The sequence below is a fragment of the Colobus angolensis genome, unplaced genomic scaffold (genome assembly GCF_000951035.1).
Source record: "Colobus angolensis palliatus isolate OR3802 unplaced genomic scaffold, Cang.pa_1.0 Scaffold509, whole genome shotgun sequence".
Classification (NCBI taxonomy): domain Eukaryota; kingdom Metazoa; phylum Chordata; class Mammalia; order Primates; family Cercopithecidae; genus Colobus; species Colobus angolensis.
Genome location: NW_012118588.1, coordinates 991,456 through 1,014,547, shown reverse-complemented (window position 1 = coordinate 1,014,547; position 23,092 = coordinate 991,456). Strand labels below are relative to the sequence as shown.

The following is a 23,092-nucleotide window of genomic DNA, read 5'->3' as shown; positions in this document are numbered from 1 at the left end:
TCCTACCTGTGGACTGCATGCATGTGTGAGAGTCATAATTCCAACATTTGACTGCCTCTGAGTGTGAGATTCAGAATGTCATTAAGAAGGCTGGGTTTTTGTGGGAGGGTGAGAATTCTTACCGTCAGCCAGGTGTGCATATGAGAGTCACAATCTTACCTGTTTGCTGGTCCCTGTTATGACACTGTCTGTGCCACCTGATGGTTTCACATGGCATATGTGCACAATCTGCTTTGAGATTTCTGTGCCTTCCCAGGTATATGTTACAACCTCAAATGTATGATTATGCCCATTGCCCTAAGACCAGGCATGAGCATCAACATCTCTCCTGTTTGTTGGGTCCAGGTATGAGAACCATTTATGTTCCTGTGATCTGGGTACAGAAATGGGTCAACATCCCTCCTGTGGCTCAATCCACATGTGACAGGCACAATTCCAACAGTGCACTATGTCTGTCAGTGAGGCTCAGAAACTCACTATTCTACTCTGTCCATGTGTATGGGTGACAATGGTAACAGTCAGCTGGGTGCTCATACAATAGTCACAATCTCAGCATTGTGCTGGGTCCTATTAAGACACTCACTGTACCATCTGAGGGCTTTACACAATATGCGTGCTTTGGTAATCGCCTGTTATTATTATTTTTTTAAAGTAGAAAACCCAGGACTTTATTTTTTGGCTTAAGCCTACCTATGAGAGTCAACAGCTCTCTTATTGGCTGGGTGCAGGTATAAGAGTCATCACTGGGCCTGTAAGCAGGGTACAGATATAACTCACCATCCGATCTTTGGCCAGATTCACATTTGACCGTCAATATTCTAACAGTGTATTGTACCCTCTTATGAAAGTTAGGACCTCACCAGTAAGTTTTGTCAATTTGTGAGGGAAACAATGCCAATTGTCATCCGGGTGTGCCTATTGAGTCACAATTTTACCTCTTGTGCTGGGCCCTGAAATGACACACTCTATATCACCAAAGGGCTTTACAAAATGCACATGACTGTTGTAATGTTGTGTGACCTTTCTACATGTAGAAGACCTGGATCCTTACCTGTTACCCTAAGCCTACCTATAAGTCAAAATCTCTTCTATTGGTGGGGTCCACATATAAGAGAGACTTCATCATACCTGTGGGCTGGACCTAATTATATGTGACAATCCCACCTGTGGGCAAAGACCAGGAGGGAGAGTCATATCACCTAGGTGCTAGCCCAGTGATATGTCAATATTTTTCCTGTGGGCAGGATCCTGGCAATAAAAATTGTATCTTCTGGGCGCTAGGCAAAGCAATATGTCACAATGCACCCTGTAAACATGTTCCAGGCAGAAGACAGTCATGTCACCTAGGTGATGGTCCCAGCAATATGTCATCGTTCCTCCTGTAAACAAACTCAAGACGAAAAGAGTCACATAACATAGGTGATGGGCCCAGTGATATCTGACAATGACTCCTGTGGACTGGCCCAGGCAGAAAGGGAGAGTCATATTCCCTGGGTGATTGGCCCAGAGATATATCACTATTTCCCTGGATGGCAGAGTCCAGGCAGTAAAGTCACATTATCTACATGCTAAACCTAAGTATATTTTACAATCTAAATCGTAGGCTGAGCCTGAGCAAAGGTGTATGTCACAGTCACAGCTGTGTAAAGGTCCAGAGATAAAATTTGCAATCTTTCATATTCCCCAGCTTCAGATTCAGAGGCAATAGTTCCTGTGAGTTGCACCCAAAAGGCAGGTAACAACCTCAACAGTAGACTAAGCCCACGCATGAGAGTCCCAACCTCACCTGCAGACAGTGTCCCAGTAAAAAATAAAAACATCACAAGGTGCTGAATCTTGGTCCAGAGTTGCCATCCTACCTGTTCATAGAATCCACATACAACAGAAACAATGCAAACTTTCGACTGCCTTTAGATGTGAGATTCAGAACTTTAACAGCGAGCTGTGTTCATGTGGAAAGTGACAATACTGTTGGCTGGGAGTGCATAGAAGAGTAACAATTTTACCGGTATTTTGGGCCCTTTCATGATGCTCTCTATACCACCTGAGGGAATTATAAGCATAAGAGTCGCAATACTCTCTGAAACCTGCATGCTTGGGTGGACACACGATCTTACACATTGCTTTAAGCACAGACAGGAGAGTCAACATCTCTCTTATTGGCTGTGTCCAGGAATGAGATTCATCAATGTGCCTGTGAGTAGGGTCCAGAAATAAATCACCATCGTATCTGTGGCCACCACAATGTCAACTGTGAACTGTATGCAAGAAAGTTTTAGGACCTCAGCAGTGGGCACTGCCTCTGTGTGAGGGTGACAACATCAAGTTTTGACTGGATGTGTATATGAAAGTAACAACCTCAACTGTGTGCTGGGCCCTGTTTTTGCATATTCTGTACCACCTGAGGGAATTATGTCATATGCTAGAATTTCATAGTTTCTGTGACCTCTGTACAGGCAGGAAACTCAGGACCTTACCCATTGCCCTAAGGCTCGGTACGAGTCAATATATGTCTTATTGGCTTGGTCTAAGTATGAGAATCAACACCATGCTTGTAATCTGGATCCAGATATTAGTCATCATCCAGCCTGAGGGCAGATCCACATATGACAGTCACAAGTTCAACTCTTAACTGCATCCATGTGTGACAGTTAGAATCTCACTAATGGACTCTGTCCATGTATGAAGGTGACAATCCTAATTGTTGGCTACATGTGTCTTTGAGAGTCACAAGCTCATCTGTTTACTGGGCCATGTTATGTGACTCTCTCTATACACCCCAAAGGCTTTATAAAATACATGTGAGTGTCATAATCTTCCATGACCTTTTTACAATTAGTAGACCACGGACCTTAATTGTTGCCCTAAGCCTAGCTGTTAGAGTCAAAATTTCTCCTATTGGCTTGGTCCATGTAAGAAAGCCATCATCATGACAGTTGCCTGGTCCAAGGTATGGGTCACAACCCGCCCCATGAGCAGAACACAAGAAGGAAAGTCACATCACCTGAATGCTGGGCCATGGAAATGTCAATATCCCTCTATAGGCAGGACCCACACAGGGAAGTCACATCATCTTTCACTGAGTGCTAGACTCAGTGATATGTCACAATGCCCACTGTATGCAGAACCCAGTCAAAAGAGTCACATCACGTAGATGCTGGGTCCAGCAATATGTCACAATCTCCCTCTGTTCTGAGAGTCCAGTTATGAGAGAACAGCCATACCACCTAGGTAATATTCCCCTTTTTCTGTTACTGGAGGCAGGGCACAGGCAGGAAAGCAGAGTCTCACCATCTAGGTGATGGACTCAGAAATACATTACAATGCTCCTTGTGGCCAAGGCTCAGGGAGAACAGTCACATCATTTAGCTGTTTGGGTTAGGTATATGTCACAATCCTAACTGTTGACAGGGCTTATGCAGGGAGGTAAACTCTATCAGGTTCTGAGAAAAAATTATATGTCAAAGTCACAAGTGCAGGAAGGTCCTGGGATGAGATTCACAGAGCCACACATTTTCTGGCTCAAGGTATAAGAGACAACTCCTGTGATTTGTGTTAAGGTATGCAAACCACAATATCAGTGATGGACAGTACTCATGCATGAAAGCTCCAACATCACCTGTAATCACTGTCTAATTAGGGCAGTCACTGCCTCACAGGTGTGCTGATGTTTGGTATAAAAGTCACCTTTCTACCTGTGAACTGGTTCTATATGTGAGAGTCACAGTGTCAACTTTCAACTGATCTGGATGTGATATTCAGAATTTCAATAAAGGACTGTGTCTATATGGGAAGATGACATACCTCAGTGTATGTTCTGTGTGCATAGAACAGTCACAATGTCACCTGTGTGCTGGGTGTTTATAAGACACCCTCTGTGCCACTTAAGAGCTTGGTATGATCTGCATGAGAATGAAACCTGCTCTGAGACCTTAATGATGGTATAAGCCCATGATCCTACATGCTGCCCTAAGTTCAGTTATGAGAGTCATCAATGTGCCTGTGATCTGGGTCCAGAAATGAGAAACCACCTCATTTGTGGATGGATCTAGATATGACAGTCACAATTCCAACTGTGAACTGTTCTGTGAGTGAGATCCAGGACCTCGTGAGAGGGTTCTGTTCACATTTAATCCTAACTGTGGGCTGTGTGTGCATATAAGAGTCCCAATAAGAATTTTGAGCTGGGCTCTGTTTTAATACTCTCTGCACCACCTTAGGGCGTTATACAATATGCATGAGTGTTGTAATGCTTTGAGATGTCTGTAAAGGTAGGAAGCCCAGGATCTTATCTGTTGAGGCAGGCCTAGATATGAGAGTCAACATGTCTTCTATTTCCTGGGACCAGGTATGAGAGACATTGACATGCTTATGAGCTGGGTCTAGTAATGGGTCAACTTCCAACATCTGTTATATGTGTCAGATACACATATGACAGTCCCAATTCTAACTGTGGACTGTTTGCACATGTGAGATTTACAACCTCGCCAGTGGGCTTTGTCCATAGGTGAGAGTGACAATCCCAGTTTTTGGATAGTGTGCCCATGAGAGCCAACATTTTACTTCTGTAATGGACTCTGATAAGACCCAAGTATTTACAGAATATTCATAAGTGTCATAATCATCTGTAATCTTTATAAAATTAGGAGACCGAGAACCTTACTGACTATTCTAACCTTAGCTATGAGGGTGAAAATCTCTTCTATTGCCTGGGCTGTCATATGACAGTCATCATTATTCCTGTGACCTCAACCTAGGTATATGTCACAATCCTACCTGTGGGCAGAACCAGGCAGCAGAGTCAGATCAAGTGAATACTGAGCCAGATATATATTAGTATCCCTCCTGTGAGTTGAGTGCTGGTAAAAAATTCATGTCACTACGGTGTTGGGAACAGTGATGTGTCACAATGTCTTCTGTGCACAGAACCCAGGCTGAAGAATTACATTGTGTGAGTGCTGGCCTCAGCAAAATGTTACAATCCCCTTTGGGAATGGGCCCAGGCAGGAGAGGACAATCACATCGCCTGGAAATGAGACCAGAGGTATATCACAATGCCATCTGTGAGAAGGGACTAGGCAGGAGGGCCACATTACCAAAGTTATTGGCTTAGGTCTATGCCGCAATCAAAACTGTGGGCTTTCTTCAGGCAGTATATTCAAATCAATCAAGTTCTGGCTGGGCAAAAACATATGTCACAGTCACACCTGTGGGAAGGTCTGCGAATGGAATTGACATTCCTGCACCTGTTCTGGGTCCAAGTATTAAAAAGTATGCACCTAATAAACTTTTATACACCCCATGTGTCCAAGTATGCAAGTCATAATTTCAACAGTAATTTGGATCCAAGCATGAAAGCCTCAACCTCAGACAACACACAAGAGGAGAGTTAGAGCCTAACATATTCGCTGAATCTTGGTCAGAGACTCATCATTTCACCTGAAGGCTAAATACACATATAAGGGTAATAATACCAACTTTTGATTGCCTTTGGTTGTAAAATTCAGAACTTCAACAGTGGGCTGTGTCTATGTGGGAGTGTGAAAATCTTTACTGCTGGCAGTGTATGCAACGAGAGTCAAGACCTCAACACTGTACTGGGCAACATAGGGAGACCCTGTCTTTACAAAATATAAAATAAAAAAAATTAGCTTACCATGCCTGTGCTTCTAGCTACTCAGGAGGCTGGGGTGGGAGAATTTATTAAGTCTGGGAGATCAAGTGTGTGGTTAGCCATGATTGAGCCACTGTGCTTCAGCCTGAGCAACAGAGCAAAACTCTGTCTCAAAGAAAAAGATTATAATATTACAAACTATCATTTTTGATTAAAAGGGAATAAAATTAGAAATGAGCAGAAAAAAAAAAAAAAAAAAAAATAAAAAAAAAAAAACAAAAAAATACTGAAATATCTATAAATGCGTGGAAATTATACAACACACTCTTGAGCATGCTTTTCTTCAAGGGTTGGAAGACAATATTGTGAAGATGTCCACATGACCCAAAGTGATCTACAGATTCAATGCGATCTCCATCAAGTATTCACTGTCATTTTATTTTGCAGAAACACAAAAACGTTTCTAAAACTCATATGGACTCTAAAGGGACTATAAAAAGCCAACCAGTATATATATAATTTTTTTTTTGAGATGAAGTCTCACTCTGTTACCAAGGCTGGAGTGCAGTGGCATGATCTTGACTCACTGCAACCTCTGCCTCCTGGGTTCAAGAGATTCTCCTGCCTCAGCCTCCTGAGTAGCTGGGATCACAAGTGCCAACCACCATGCCCGTCTAATTTTTGTATTTTAATAGAAACAGGGTTTCACCATGTTGGCTAGGCTAATCTCGAACTCCTTTTCAAACTCACCCTGTTTATCCCCATTTCAGGATCATTGCTCAATAGAATCCTCTGCCTGGAATTTTCTTCCTCAGACTCTTTGCATGTCATTCCCTCTATGTCCAGGTTACTGGGATCTCAATGTAAATGTTATGTCCTGACAGAGGCTGCAGTCTGGATGTCAGTGCTAAAATGACCCAGGAAGAGCTGTGTCAGTACTTCTAAGGATGCCCAGTCTCTACCAAATTTCCTGACTGAAGCTCTTAGGAAAATATTATATCACTTGAATGTTCTCTGAAAGCCTGTTCTCCTGTTCTTTCCTATCTCAGTAAAGGGCCACATCATATCTCTGGAAATTCTCCTGACTTGACTAACATGTAGCAGTAGTCTTCAAGACTCTTTTCTGTTGCATGCAGCAAACCAACATTTCCTATAGCCTCAGGGTCAAATGTATCCCCAAAGTAGAATGTATCCCCAATCCACATAAACTTCATCCTGATTTCACATCACCCAGTTTAAGCCAGTATCATTTTTATCCGACATGCAACAAAAGGCTGCCTTTTTCCATATTTGCCCTCTTTAGAATTAATTCTTCATAAAGCAACTGGAAAAAGCTTTTAAATATATGAATGTGATTGTACCTCTTGCTTAAAACCCTCCAATGACTTCTCACCGCATGGGGAATGAAATCACAGTCAAGTTTACGTATCTCACAGGAACTCTGTGACTTCACCTCCTCCCCTTGCTTTCTGCATGCCCTTCCCTCTGCCACTGGTCTCTGGTTTTTCAAACTCACCCTGTTTATCCCCATTTCAGGATCATTGCTCAATAGAGTCCTCTGCCTGGAATTTTCTTCCTCAGACTCTTTGCATGTCATTCCCTCTATGTCCAGGTTACTGGGATCTCAACGTAAATGTTATGTCCTGACAGCGGCTGCTGTGAGCTGAATCGTCTGCCTCCCAGAATTCATATGTTGACACCTTAACCCCCAGCACATAAGAATGTGACTATATTTGGAGATAGGCTCATCACAGAGGTAATTATTTTAAAATGAGGTCTTTGGGAGCAGAGGTTAAGGAGTAGGGAGATGGTCAAATTATACAAAATTTCAGTTAGATGGGAGGAATAAGTGCAAGAGATCTATTGCACTTGGTGACTACAGTTAATTTATTCTATTCTTGAACATTGCTAAGAAAGTAGATTTTGAGTGTTCTCACAACAAAAACAACAAAATGATGGGTATGTGAGGTAACACATATGCCAATTAGCTTGGGTTAACCATTCCACAATGTGTGCATATTTCACAACAGTACCATAATGTAGGCAATTTTTATCAGTTACAATAAAAAGGTTTTAAAATGAGGACCTTAGGGAGAACCCCAATCCAATGTAACTGATGTCTCCCTAAAAGAGGAGATAAAGATGCAAATGTGCACACATGGAGAAATGGCCACGTGAGGACAAAAGTAGAAGGCGGCCACTTACAACCTCAGGAGAGAGGCCTTGGAGGAAACCCACCCTGCCCACATCTTGATCTTGGACTTTATTCTCCTCCATCAAATGGAGGCTTCTGATCCTGAATACTTTCCTAATGCCAGATGGTACAAAGGTGAGGAGAGAGCACAGACCTCAGGGTGAAACATTTAGAGAGAATAACACCTCCCCACTGCCCTATCCTATCCCCAACACACACCTGTGCCAGCCTTTATTGGTGTTTTGTATTCCCCTGTATTGGGGATAGTGTAACTTGTTAATTTGTGTTTACATAGAGGATAACATAAAGGTAAACAATAAAATAAAAACAAACAGCACAACTCAAATACTAGTGTTTGGGCAGGGTGACAGTGAAGGAAGGAGTGTCATGTAAAAATGGAGATGGAGCTTTTTGAGCTAAATCAATGTCCTTTTGTGTTTCTACATCAGAATCTGTAGTAGCAATTGTCAGATTAGGTGTTTTTGTCCTTATCTGCCCCATAAGTGCCAGAGGGGATGACTCTAAACTGGGTGAGAAACAAGTCAAGGAGTGTGAGACAAACTTCCCTGCGATTTGCCACAGTGGCAGGGCAGAATTCATCATGAGTGCCTCTACCCTCTGATTTCCAAAAAGTTTAATTCTGTAGGTGATGCTTATTGGCTGCCAGTTTGGAAGCATCTGCCTCCATGCTCCTCTAGAATGGTGACATCTCTGCCAGTAGCTGATAAAATCCCCAGCATCCCCTAGTCCTGTTTTCCAGTTAAGATTCACTGGAACTATGTGGACAGATTTGCATAGTTCTATTCTTCTAGCAGCCAGAGAAGACTTGATATTGTTTTCATTTGAAGACGCTGAGAGAGGGAGTCAGCCTCCACCTAGAGGCGGTCCTTAGAGTTTTTGACACATAGTCTTCCTGACACTACTGCTTACACTGATTTGAAAGTCATTGACAACCTTGCTATGAAGCTCCTGTACAACTGAATCCTGACACATCAAGTGCTTGGGGCTTCCTAGCTTGATATTCCAATTTTGAAGTGAGTAAATTTGAGTTCTCCAAGACATCAGAGTTCCACTTAGAATGTAACATATTCTAAAAGAAAATTGGACTGTCGCAGGAATATCTTAGCTGTAACAGAAAAATTAGGTTCTTTGGTGAAAATTTTGTACCCCTTGATATGGTTTGGTTGTGTTTCCACCCAAATGTCATCTTGAGTTTTAGCTCCCATAATTCCCAAGTGTTGTGGGAGGGACCTGGTAGGAAGTAACTGAATCGTGGGGGTGGTTTTCCCCATACTTTCCTGGTGGTAGTGAATAAGTCTCACAAGATCTGATGGTTTTATAAGGAGAAATCATTTTTGCTTTGCTTTACTGTCATTCTCTCTTCTCGTGTTTGCCACCATGTGAGACATGCTTTTCACCTTCTGCCATAATTGTGAGATCTCCCCAGCCATGTGGAACTGTGGTTTCATTAAACCTCTTTCTTTTGTAAATTGCCCAGTCTCAGGGATGTCTTTAGCAGCAGTGTGAAAAGGAACTAATTCATCCCACTTCACTGTTTGAAGAAAAACTGCCAGTTCTATGGGGTCTTCAATTTACTGAATATTTCCTAGATTCACTGGTGAGTCAAGAAAGCTGCCACCTTATGGTGCTCACTGGGTGGCTGTGGATGTCTAACCTCAGTGCCAGCCACACAGAACCTGAAGCCAGGCTGGTTGCTCCATCTAAATGGTAAGAGCTCAGGGTTTTGGATCATTGGCCATGTTTTAACTGTTTAATCTTCCACATTGAAACTAAAGGCTATTTGGTAAAGGACATCCTTTTTGTTGGCTTCCAATCAGAATTTTATCTGCTGATCTGTCAGGTCCTTCATTTAGGAGTCCTTTAATAAGGATCTGTTCTCTGAAAATACTAACCACAATTAAACCCAAAACGAAGCCTGAATCCATGTGGAATGCAGAGGTCATCTCTGCATGCCAGATTTGTGCTTCTGGGTGAAAGCTGACCTATTTGTCTCATGGTTTAAAAGACCCCAGACCATTCCTGGCATGATAACTGCATTGGTCTTTGACCCACTTCCTGAGGTACTGATCATATCTCACCTTCAGCATAATAATCAGGTGACTCCAGCCACACCATGTGTCAGTTGAAGCTCATTCATGTAACCTTTAGTGTTTTGAGACCGCTTGCATTTTAATCACGTTGTAGCTTTTATCACTATATTTATCAACATAGCAAACTGCTTGATTTTACTTCCTTTTTTTCTCTGGGTCCACACATATGTAATTTGTTAATTGAATGTGACTTGACCCTAAGCACCCCAAAATCCCATATTTACTGACTCTAGGATTAAGAGAACTTCCCTGAAGTCTATAGGCATCCATTTTCAAACTTTGAGATTTCTCACTGACCATTCCTGGGCAAGATGGGTCTTTCTTTTCCTTAGCTGCAATCCCAGGCAAATCTGGTTTGTACATTCTCAGAATTACAGTCCCGCCCCAAAGGGGTGTGTTCTATATAAAAGTGAACTTTTATACACAAATTCTTGTGTCCATATCATCTCACTATACTAGAAAAAAGTGACTAGAAGACAGTACGGGTGACTAGACTAGAGAAAATGACTATATAAAGTTATAGGTACAAGAATAGGACAAAAATTCTGTGGATGTAGAGGGAGGACAAAAACTCAAAACCTAAAAATGAACAAATTTTACCCCAGAAACTACAGAAATGGAGAGACATTAATAACTTTTTATCTTTCTGAACTATCCCTAGTCAGGCCCAGAGAAGAGTTGGGGAGTCCTGTTGGGCCAGGAAGTGGAGTAGTATTAGTTAGACCAAATGGTAGAAGAGGACCTGTGGTATTAGCTTCTCTCTGTGATGTAGGCATGGAATCCCAGGGAATATCCTGAATTCTCAGTGTCCAGCTGTCTGAGGCCACAGTTGTTTATGATGATGGAAAACAACTGCTTTTTTCTGAGGACACTTATCACCCCATGGCTGACGTAAGCTGGATTCTATAGAACATTGATTCTCTTTTCTCTTTCCTATGTGAGCTGGGGTTACTTCTTCAGTTTTTCATCTAAAGATGAAATTGTATTTGTCAATAATTGTGTAAAATAGAGATAAAAGTCTGGGAAGTAGACCCTTAGATACAACCCTCAGCAGAAATTTTAGACTGTTTCTCTTCTTATTTTTATTCAATTGGCACAGAGAGATGCCGTGACATGTGGTCTCTCAGGAGTAATTAGCACATTGTTCTTCTGGAAAAGCTGATGGGACAGGGCAGGGCTTCAAGTGAGGATTCAAGCTTCTGTCCAAATCTCCCAGTCTATTTGTATGTGGTAGGCGGAGTCAGGAAAGACCATAGAACTCTGTTAGATATTATTAAGAGAAAACAAAATTTCTGTAAATTAGAGTACTAGGGAACATGTTCATCAGTCACCTTCAGAGTCAGATGCTCAGGGCTGAGCCTGTTTGGGAGAGCACAGAGCAGTGCATGCCTGGGAAAGCCTCTGATCATGTGTGAATGGTGAGGCTCTGGCTCAGGGGGAAGTCCTGTATCTGACAGAACATGATGCTTCTGGGTGTGTGAGATTCAGTGCCCTTCCTCAGCAGAGCAACACTGAGTGAATAATTCTTTCAGGATCAAGCACATGGAAGCCAATTTTATTTTGAATTTCTCAAAGACAGAAACAGGAAAAATTTTTACACACTTTCAAATTGAGTAAGAGCATCAGAAACTTCAGTAAAAAAGGCACAGGAGGAATCTCTGGTTTCTTATTCATCCCCAGAAACCACAAAAATCCTGATACAACTTTCAATAATTTTACCTTGTAAAAACCTGATTTTTTCATTGTATAGCTTTGTCTTTCATTTGACCTTTATTTTATTGCAGGTTATAATTAGCATGTTATTTTTTACCTTTATGATAGAAACATCAGATTCCTAAACCCAAAACATTAATGATGCCTACCCAACTGTAGTTTGTATTGCCAATTAACTTTTTGCTATGCTCTGAGTCTGTGTCTCTACGTAAAAACTCATTGGTAAAAATTTAATCATTAATATGTTAATTTTAAAACATGGAGTCTTTTGGGAAGTGACACACTCAGGAGGGCTTCATCCTCATAAATGTAATTAATACCCTGTAATAGAGGTTGAAGGGAGCACTTTTGTCCCTGCTACCATGTGAGAACACAGGAGGAAGGCAACATTTAAGAGAAACAGGATCCTCACCAGACCCTGAACTTGCTGGTGCTTTGATCTTGAACTTTGCAGCCTCCAGAACTGTGACCAATATATTTCTGTTATTTATACATTACCCAGTCTAATGAATTTTATTTAGCAGCCTGAACAGAGACACTTCCTCATATACTGTAGTTTATTTTAAATTTGTACTTCCACTGACCTATTCACATATTCATAAATCAGCATGTCTCATAGGGTGGGATAGCCACTCTACTTTTTCAGAGTTTTCTCAGCTGTTCTTATTTGTGTTTTCATCTGTAGGAGTTTTGTGATAAAGTGGCTGCTTCCAATACCAGATGGTATCTCTATTGGGACAAAATTAAATTTCTGAATTGCTTCTAAAAAAATGATGATTGAGTGATATTGAGTGTTTCTACCTTAGAACATGATTTGGTTTTCCATTTGTTTATGTTGATTTTCTTATATTTCAAGGACTCTTTATGGTCTTTCTCATATGCTTAACAAATGTTTGTTAGATTTATGTATAGCTAGTTTATTTTATTTTGTCCTGTTAAAAAGTAAACTGTAGCACAATACAAATTTTAAAAGTTTTCTTGGATGGGAATGGTGGTTCATATCTGTGATTCCAGCACTTTGAGAGGCCAAGTTGAGGCGATTACTTGAGCCCAGGAGTTTGAGGCCAGCCTGGGAAACATAATAAGACCCTGTCTCTACAAAACATAAGAAGAAATTAGCCAGGTGTGGTGGTGCATGCCTGTAGTTGCAGCTACTCATGGGGCTAAGGGGGAGGATGGCTTGAGCTTCAGATGCAAGGCTGCAGAGAGCTTTCTGTGTACACACTCCAGCATAGACAATAAAGCAAGAACCTGTTTTAAAAATATTTTCTTGAGTAAGAAGCAACTTATGAATTGTGGAACACCAGAGCAAGAGAGGATTACCACTTCAATGGCAAAGTGTCAGAGGTATGATTGTATTGAACAAATGTAGGAACAAAATATTAAAATTATGTTATTATGTTATAAAATTATGTTATTTAATATTATATTAAAATTAATTACATTTATGAGGATGAAGCCTTCCTTAGTGAGTCACTTCCCAAAAGGCTCCATGTTTTAAAACTAGCATATTAATGATTAAATTTTTACAAATGAGTTTTCACAAGGAGACACAAACTCAGATTCTTTGCAGTTATAAAATTGTATTTTGTGGTTTACCTTGTAGACATATGTTACTATAAGATTCTTGGCACTTATGATAAGTCAAGCTGAAGTTTTTTTTTTTTTTTTTAATGCAGGCATTCACAAAAATAGCTCGCGTTATGTTTTGCTTATTTGCAAGTCAACAAGATGAGGTCACTGAGGATGTCTAACTGATTATGTCCACTTGGGAATGTTTTGGATTTGGTCTCCCTTTTAATTTACTTTCATAAATCATTTTGTAATTTTTATCTCCTACCCATTCTGTAACAGGTCAATTACTTTTGTAAACATGTAAATATCCTTTATGTATGATTTCTAAGTATATCACAGTGAACATTGATTGTTATACATGCATGCCTAGTCTTATGGCATTTTATTGTTCTTTATAGACATTGGATTTCTTACAAATTCAAGGCTTTTTGCAACCCTATATTGAATGAGTCTATTACACTATTTTTGCAACATCATGTGACCTTTGTGTGTGTTTACATCTGTGTCAGCATTTTTCTGCAATAAAGTACATTTTTTATTAAGGTATGTACACTGTTATTGCAAACATAGGCTATTTCAATCTTATTTTACAGTATAGTGTAAACATCACTTTCACATGCACTGGGAAAGAAGAAAAATTGTGCGACTCACATTATTGTGATATTTGTTTTATTGTACTTGCTTCGAGCGAAAGCCATATATCTCCAAGCTATATCTGTATATTTTCATTAAATTGGCTCCATTTACTGGATTATAAATCACTATTCTTTGACTAAAACAAGAGTTGTGGATTGTGAGGGGTCAGGGTGAAAATAAAGCAGAAGTGAAGATAAAACGTCCTCCAACTCACACATGGAGTAAATAAAAATTCAGTGTGGATGAAACACAAAATTATCTAAAATTGAATGTTCTCGGCCGAGCGTGGTGGCTCACGCCTGTAATCCCAGCACTTTGGGAGGCCGAGGCAGGTGGATCATGAAGTCAGGAGATTGAGACCATCCTGGCCAAAACGGTGAAACCCCATCTCTACTAAAAAAATACAAAAAATTAGCCGGGCGTGGTGGCGGACACCTGCAGTCCCAGCTACTCGGGAAGCTGAGACAGGAGAATGGTGTGAACCCAGGAGGTGGAGCTTGCAGTGAGCTGAGATCGTGCCACTGCACTCCAACCTGGGCGACAGAGTGAGACTCTGTCTCAAAAAAAAAAAAAATTGAATATCATTTTGTATATGAAAATGAGGCAGAAAACAAAACAAAAAATACATTTTATGATGAAAGATTTCATAATCTCACTGTAAAATGCAAGAATAAAAATATAAAATATAACAATATGTAAAATAAAGGACAACACTTATATTACATTTAATATCCTATAATACACTATGATCAACTGAAATGTATAAAATAGAATAAAGTTTAAATTTCAAAAATTTAAAATGAAGCAAATATGGGTCAGGAGAAGAATAAAAATTATGATCAATTACATTTAACATATCTTGACTTCAATTTTATGTAAAAATATTATTAGTAAACACCTTGTGTGGCGATTTCACCATAATTTTATTAAACTGTAAAAATATGTTGACATTTTCTCATGAAGAGTACTATTAAATGTTTGTGGATATTAGTGTTCTATGGGTTCAGTGTAGGAGAATGAGAGGTTACAAACTTTTCTGAATTAAAAAAGAAGCATATAATTTTATATTTATTTTGTTATAATTGAAAATATGAAAGGCATATGAATGATTACATCCTAATATTTGTCTGATTATATAGAAATGCATGACTGTCATGAGACATCCAATAGACATCAAATATCTAACAAGAAATATATAATTTGTTTATAATCTTAGCCCTCTACAAATTGCAGGGTTCACCATTTTGAGTATATTGTTCACACTCCTTTCCTGTGACTGCTTCAGAGTCATTCATTTATTAACACTGTGCATCTAAAATTGTCACTGCTGGTCATTTGGAAGAATCTCAGAAGTAGCAGGTTCTTGCTCTCATTCCAAGAGTGTATTCTCTGCTGAGTAGGGTGAGGGTGCACCCAGCTCAAGCCTCATCTGGTCCACTGACAGGCTCAGTTATCTCCTGCCCAGGCAAGGGATGGGCTTCTCTATCCAGAGCTGAATCCTCAGGACCAGGCAGTGTGGCTGAAACAAGCCACTTCTTAGCAGGCAAGCCACAACCTGCCTGGGTGGTCATGGCATAGAAGGTCTGCTCCTGAGCACACAGAGGCCCCAGAGCCAGGCAAGCTGAGTGAGCTTCTCCCAGGTCAGTGGAGAATGGACCTGCTGCACCAACACACGGGGTGGATTTTGATAAATGGCCTTTGACACACATTGCAAGGTCACCAAGCTTTCTGAAGTGACAACTATTGAACTCCTGGGGCCCATTAACTGTGCCACTTGCTATACCTAGTGTAAACCATGAAAGGCCCTCTGTGGTGGGCATCACAGGTCTCCTGGATTTCACTGCTGTGCAAAGCAGTGGAGGACTTTGGTTTCTTTTTCAACATCAAGCTGCACTCCTCTCCTGACCAGTTCCCTGCAGAGGAAGCATGTGAGTGAGAGACTCGCCAAAACGATGCTCACAGACCCTCATTTCCACAACCTCCCATGCACCTTCAGGTAAACCTCGTTTGTCTCTTCCCCTCCATCCTGACCATCTCAGCACTTCAATGAAGTGAAGCTTAACCCCTTCTGAGTCCCCAAATATCCCCTGAGTTCCGGGGTCTCAAAAATTTTTTAGTCATTAAGAAACCCCCTTGCTGCTCAAGTCCTCTCTAAAAAGTCTACTGCTTGTTTGCCCTTTGGGGGGTAAAAAAAGGCAAGATTCTACCTGCACTGTCTTGGCAGCTGTCCTTGGAACTGATTTTCATTTTCTTGAAATTTTCCTCATGTGAGCTCGAGTGATTCTGCTGATAAAATAAGAGTTTGAGTAAGTGCCTCCTACCAAACACCCTCGAAGCTTTAGTTCATCCTGGACACCCAGGAGCTGAAGTTGTCACCAAACCCGGTCCCCTCTGTTCTCCAGAGTCCAGAACCTGTAAGGTCCTGGAAGTCAAAGAGCTCCCAGTTTCCTTGCCAGGGGAGACTCTGTTGCTTCCCTGACTCTTTTCACCTTGAAAGACTCAAATTTTCCCTCACCTAGCAGTGCCGTTTCTGGCTTTAAGCTTAATTTTCTCAGAATTCTTCTCTTCATTTAGATTGGGCTCTGATCCTAGGGCAACATGGAGTTTAGGTGACTCACCTCTCTCATGCAGAGTCACATAGTCTATCTCTGATAAATATTTCTGGATCAATCTTTCAAGTGAAGCTCTTCTGCCAGTGTCACGAGTGAACACATTTCTCAAAGCCTCCTCAGGGACTTAAGCCATTTCCCGTTCCTAATTTCAAAATAAAACCCCACTAAAGACACATACCTCAGTATTCCTGATTCCAACCCTCGTTGGAGACTTCATAGGAACAGCCCAATGCCTTACCTTGCCTTTCCATGTGCTTCTCACTGTAGTGGGAGGAGGGGGTCTTGCCTTTTGCTTTGAACGATTTCTTCTCATCTGAGCCCTTTTCTGTAAAGGAAATCTGTTTGAAAGAAGGATGGTCAGTGGGACATTGGATGGAGGAGCAGTGGGGGATCATAGTCTTTATTTTTTTTTCTCATCTTCAAACTCAAATGAAAGGTGCTCTCTCTCACATGTCCCAATTCACAGTGTGAGTTATTCTCTTAGACCCGCCTTTTATATGTCCCTCAGCTGGGCGTGGCTTGCTCTTATTGGCTGAACAGTTTTCTTCTTCCTTCCTCATTAGGGCCTCAATAAGAAAAGTTTCATGCTGTAGTTTTACTATGAACCTAAACACAGTTAATGGGAGACATTTTCTGGGTCTTGCCATAGTGTCAAAAACAAAAACTAAAACAGTCAGGGGCAAAGAAATCAGAAGATAGGGGAATCATTTTTTCTAATTTCTGTCCCGATTCCTACCTGGAAGTATTTTGATCCTGCTTATTTTTCAAGATGCAGAATAAACATATCTATAGTGAACTGTTCTATACATTTTGCAAAGAAGGAGCATTATACATAGTGTTATAAAACTCATGTACATAGATGTTATAATTTTTCAAATGCGTGGAAATGTCAAATTAAAATTATGGTTGATTATATTAGATACATACATATATGATAAAATAAAAAGTGGAGAAAAAGTAAATACCAAATAAAATTGCTATTTCTACCTTAACAAGGGGGAAGATAATTAGATCAAACTGAATGGAATTGAACTGATTAGATTAGAGCTGGTAGTAACTTAGTCAGCCTGTGATTCCTGAGGTAGCAAAAAGTCTAGGTGGAAAGAGAAACTTTCCCCCTTTGTCACCCTTCCTCAAAGCTCTACTTTGTTTTTTAGAATTTATTCAGTCTCTCTAGTAAAACTGGACTTGGTCCCAAACAGGAAACACAACTGATCACAAGAAAAACAACCTAGATCCTGAGCATTCAGCTTGTGTCTTCACACAACAGACACCACCTGAGTCCCATAAAAGCCTGTGTTGTTTCCCAACATCCACCATTGAGACATATTCCAGGGCAGCCTCTCAAAATCACCTAAACAAGATGGAACAAGGTATGGTGGAGTTTCCAGGCTCAGGACAGCTGCCTCATTCCTTCTTACTGAGAAATCTCTATCTGCTGGTTAGAGCTATCAAACTGTAGAAGACTTAGTTCATGTCCTAGCAAGTGTCCCCTAAAAGGACCTTCTTATTTTTCCCTCTTCTGAGAAAAGCATGCAGAAATAAGAACTTTTATGTTAGAGAGTACTCAGTCCTCAACTCTCAGATAGCTTGCTTGACTAATGAACTGATGCCCTGAGGAGGGGAAAGATCCAGGGAAGAGCCTGTGCTGGTGACTCTGTGTTTTCCCAGCTGTGCTGTTTGTGCGCAAATAGTGGGACCCAAAAAAAATCAGGTGGTAGACAGACAGACACTGCCTAATAAAATTGTCTGAATTTAAATACGATTTAAATGGAACTTATAATATCATTATATATTGATACTATATTGTATATAATTTATTTGATATATAAACAAGTTGTGAATATTATGTTATAATATCTTAAGCAGTCATCTACACAGAGCAGATAATATTCTTAGATTCTATTAAGTTTATAAGTCATTATTACAAAATTTAACACAATTTTCTTATAAATTACCTAACAAAAATTTAATGTTATTATAATATCATAGTAATACATATGAATTGTGATACCTTAATATATTGTGATGTCATAATACATATGAACTGATATCAAAATATATTGTGCTGTCATAATACATATGAATTATGATATCATAAAATATTGTGATGTCATGATACATACAAATTATGGTGTTGTGTATATTGTGATGTCATGATATATATAAATCATGGTATTATAATATATTGTGATATCATAACACATATGTGATATCATATTTATTTATATTTATGGTATAATAACTAAAATTTTGTCAGTTAATTTTATAAGAAAATTGAGTTAAATTGTGTAATAACATTAACATATAAAGAAGCTTAGAGTCATGTTGAAAGATGAAAGAGGAGCAGACATCTCACATGGTAGGGGTGGAAACAGGAAAGATGGGGGAGGGATAGGCCTCACTTTTAAACCAACAGATCTCGTGACTACTCACCATGACAAAAACAGCACAGAGCCATGAGGAATCCATCCTCATGCTTCAACCACCTCCCATCAGGCCCACCTGTAACATTAGGGATTAAAATTTAATATGAGATTTGGAGGGGACATATAACTATATCATATGACTGTTAGAAAAACAGATGAAACACTCATGGTTTCTATTGTTCAGATACTTTCATTCCAGAGCAAATGGCTAAATGATTGAATTCAATATTCTGTGGTCAGAAGAGAGAAGGCAGGGGTACAGGGGACTTTGGCTACATTTGTTCCACTTCCCTTATGCTGTTGTTGTGAGTTCCGATGTCACCACCTGAAGGGTGATTCATGGACAGAAGAATAATGGACAGAATAATAATTATTGTGCAAGAAAACTTATATTGCTGTATGCAGAAGTATGAAATGAAACCCCTAACTCTCACCATATAGAAAAATCAACTCAATATGGATTAAAAGATTAAAATGTAAGACCTGAAATAATAAAAATTCTAGAAGAAACCCTATGATAAACACTTCTAGATATTGGCCTGAAAAATAATTCATGACTGAAATCTCAAAACCGGATGCAACAATAACAAAAATAGAGAAATGGAACTTAAACTAAAAAGCTCCTGAAAGAGTGTTTTAATTAACAGGTGAGCAGACAACCTATGGAATAAAAAAAAGTTTGCAAACTCTGCATGTGACAAAGAACTTATGTTCAGAATATACAAGGAAATCAAACAGCTCAACAAGAATAAAATAAGTAACCCTATTAAAAAGCAGGCAAATAAAGGGAACAGATATTTTTCAAAAAGACAATGATGGCCAACAAGCATGTGAAAAATGTTCAATGTTGCCAATGGTCAGATAAATGACAATTAAAATCCACAATGAAATACTGTTTTACACCATTCATAATGGCTAATTATTAAAAAGCAGAAAAATGACAGATATTGGCATGGATACAGAGAAAAGAGAATACTCATACATTTTTTTGTGGGAATGTAAATTTCTACAACCTCTATAGAAAACAGTTTAGAGATTTCTCAAAAAATTAAAAATAGAACTTCCATTTGATCCAGCATTCCCACTACCATCTATCTACCCAAAGGAAAATAATTCATTACATAAAGAATATACCCACACTCATGTTTATTGCAGCACTATTCACAACAAAAAAGATATGGAGTCAATTTAAATTTGTCAATAAATGGTTGAATAAAGAAAATTCACTATACATTTACACCATGGAATACTACTCAGCCATAAAGAAGAATAAAATTATGTCTTTGGCAGAAACATGAATGAAACTGGAGGCCATAATTTTAAGTGAAATAACTCAGAAACAGAATATCAAATACTATATTTTCCTCACTTATAAGTAAGAGCTCGATAATGCATACACTTGGATATACCGGAGGCTTAGAAAGATGGGAGGTTGTTAGAGGGTTTAGAAATTAGAAAATACCTGATTGAAACAATGAGGACCATTCAGATGATTGTTACACCGAAAGCCTTCATCACTATGCGACACGTTCCTGAGATGAAACTGCATTTGTACTATCTAACATATTAATAAAGAGAAAAATAACTGAGTTTTATCAAGTGGGCAGGCTGAATAGACCTCATAATTTTCATAAATATTTAGATTAGGCAGTAAAATATTAGTAAAAATAAATTAAAAATCATATTTTTTTTTTTTTTTTGAGACAGATTCTCACTCTGTCGCTGAGGCTGGAGTGCAATGGCACCGTGTTGGCTCACTGCAACCTCCGTCTCCTGGGCTCAAGCAATTCTCCTGCCTCAGCCTCCTGAGTAGCTGGGATTACAGGTACTCATCACCACCCCCAGCTAGTTATATATGTATGTATGTGTGTGTGTATATATATATATATATATATTTTATTTTTTAGTAGAGACAGGGTTTCACCACGTTGGTCTCGAACTCCTGACCTCAGGTGATCCACCCACCTTGGCCTCCCAAAGTGCTGGGATTACAGGTGTGAGCCACCGCATCCAGTGAAAAATCATATTGTATTTTTAATAATAGCATAAAAAGATAATGTGATGAATAACAGTAGTACTTAGCACATACAATATGTTAGGCAAGATTCTAAGCCATTGGACATTGTAGACAGAATATTTGATGGTATAAAATAAATAACACAAAGATTCATTGGCAATGACAAATTGACATATTTTTAATCATATTAGATCATACTAAAACCATTATAAAATTTACTGTTTTGTGTCATAATAAAGGATCATAATGTTAAATAACTTCATTAAAAAGTTTGACTGAGGCAGTATGTTTACCAGTAAACAGAGGATACACATTATTTTCAAAGACAAAAAAAAAAAGATTATTTATTTATTATGACTGGGGGAACAGCTTTATTAGCTGGGGATATAGTGGGGTCCTCTCCCTGGGAGGTGGGGTCTTCCACTGGTCACACCTGGCAGTGATCCAGGACAAGCCATGCAATTCAGTGCTGGGGTCAGGTGGGGACGCGGCCTTGGAGAAGGCGAACTATGCAGGGAAGCAGTAGCCGTGGCATCCTTACCGCCTGCTCCGGCCTGCTGCACTGGGTACCTGGTGCTCTTCAGGCTCCCGCCGAGCCTGCGTCTCTATAAGGCAGTGACCCACCTGGCTCAGAACCTTATTGTCAGAGCCCAGTTTGATGCAGACCAGGCATTTCCGCTTCCTCCACTTGGGCTGGACATTGCACTGAGGTATCTTCCGGTCCTTCCTCAAGCCGCTTGTCTGCTTAAATTCCAGCCTCACAAATGTTCCAGCTGGGAAGGGCGTGTCCACAGCGCCTTTCGGTGCCTGCACTCCCGTGGCCTCTGCCTTTGCAGGCCTCAGCGGAGCACCTCCTCACATTACCAGTGAAGGCTATGTCACTGCAGAAGATATTGAGGTGAAAAATGAGGGGAAAAAATGCCCCCCCGTGTATCAGAGTAATTGTCATTAGATAAGCTGTGTTGCAGGAAGGGTCACTCTTTATCATTACTGCTGTAAAACCTGCTGCAATTGGAAGAGAAAGTGATCTGGAACATACTGTTTGAATTCCTGAAGTTGGTGTCAGTAAATTTCATGCAGAAATTTATTTTGACAATGACTTACAAAGTTATGTCCTTGTAGATAAAGGCAGTCAAAATGGAACAATTTTTCCTGGAAAATGGATGGTTCAGCTGCAAACTAAACGTGAGCCTTATGTCCTTGAGCATAGACATGAAGTGAAAATTGGAGAGACTGTGTTACCCTTTTACATTCACCCTGGCAGCAATACTTGTGATGGCTGTGAGCCATGGCAGGTTAGAGCTCACCTTTGCCTTGATAAGAAAGATGAATTGTTTACTGGTCCAACACTAAGTAAGGAGAAAAAAGAGTTGGGAATAAGAAAATAATTAAAGAAAATACGAGTAAAATATGGTTTCAGAGTACAGACTATGAAGATGAATAGACATTGAGGAATCTAAAATATAAAGATAGAGCTGGAAAACATATGGAGCAGATTGGAAGTTAAAGAGCTTTCAAAAAGATGATGCTCCTGCATCTGTTTCTTCTGAAACTACTGACAGCAACAAAGGTCAGAGGATGTTGGAGAAGATGGATTGGAAAAAAAGAGAGGGTCTGCGAAAGGATGGTGGGGAATGAAAACTCCGATTCAGCTTCAACTTCAGCTTCAGTGAACACATGTAGGCTTGGGGACACACAATCCATACTCAATTGAAGATGTTCACATTTTCCAAAACAAAAGCAAACAAACTGTGACAAAGCATGAGATAGGTATGCTGAAAACTTCCCAGAAATGAAACCTTAAAGAGATGACCTAGGGACCACACCTTGGGTAAAAGGGACTGTAGAATGAGGTTAATCACAGAAGAAAAGTGAAGCTTTAAAAAAAAATAGAGTTTGGAAACTATTATTTATTTTATTTTATTTTTTGCAGAACTTTTCTCCCCAAAAGAGTCTGTGGCACAGAGGAACTGTGTCACAGTTTACCCTTTCCTGATTCAGAAATGTGTAATAAAGTTTGGCTTGAAGGTTTTTAAAACCATATTTAAAAATAACAAATAGTAACTGAATCAAGTTATGCAGTAAGTGGACTAAAGTTTACAGGGGACAGATGAGTTTATCAAACTTCAATATTTTATTTTGTCATTTATGACATCCATGTAAGGACAAAACCATATAAGCAAAACTCATG

At 39.7% G+C, this 23,092-nt stretch overlaps 1 long non-coding RNA gene and 1 pseudogene across 1 annotated transcript in view; both read left to right on the top strand.

Annotated features, from left to right (window-relative positions):
• Positions 1 to 17,838, top strand: part of LOC105524774 — a 19,780-nt gene extending 1,942 nt beyond the window's left edge. The window contains exons 2-8 of the long non-coding RNA XR_001003807.1: positions 7,227 to 7,370; positions 9,307 to 9,536; positions 10,692 to 10,810; positions 12,318 to 12,979; positions 13,356 to 13,486; positions 13,606 to 13,750; positions 17,658 to 17,838. This is a non-coding gene — a long non-coding RNA (uncharacterized LOC105524774). The remainder of the gene's footprint in view (positions 1 to 7,226; positions 7,371 to 9,306; positions 9,537 to 10,691; positions 10,811 to 12,317; positions 12,980 to 13,355; positions 13,487 to 13,605; positions 13,751 to 17,657) is intronic.
• A 3,519-nt stretch (positions 17,839 to 21,357) lies between these two features.
• Positions 21,358 to 22,753, top strand: LOC105524785 (annotated as a pseudogene).
• The last annotated feature ends 339 nt before the right edge of the window (positions 22,754 to 23,092 follow it).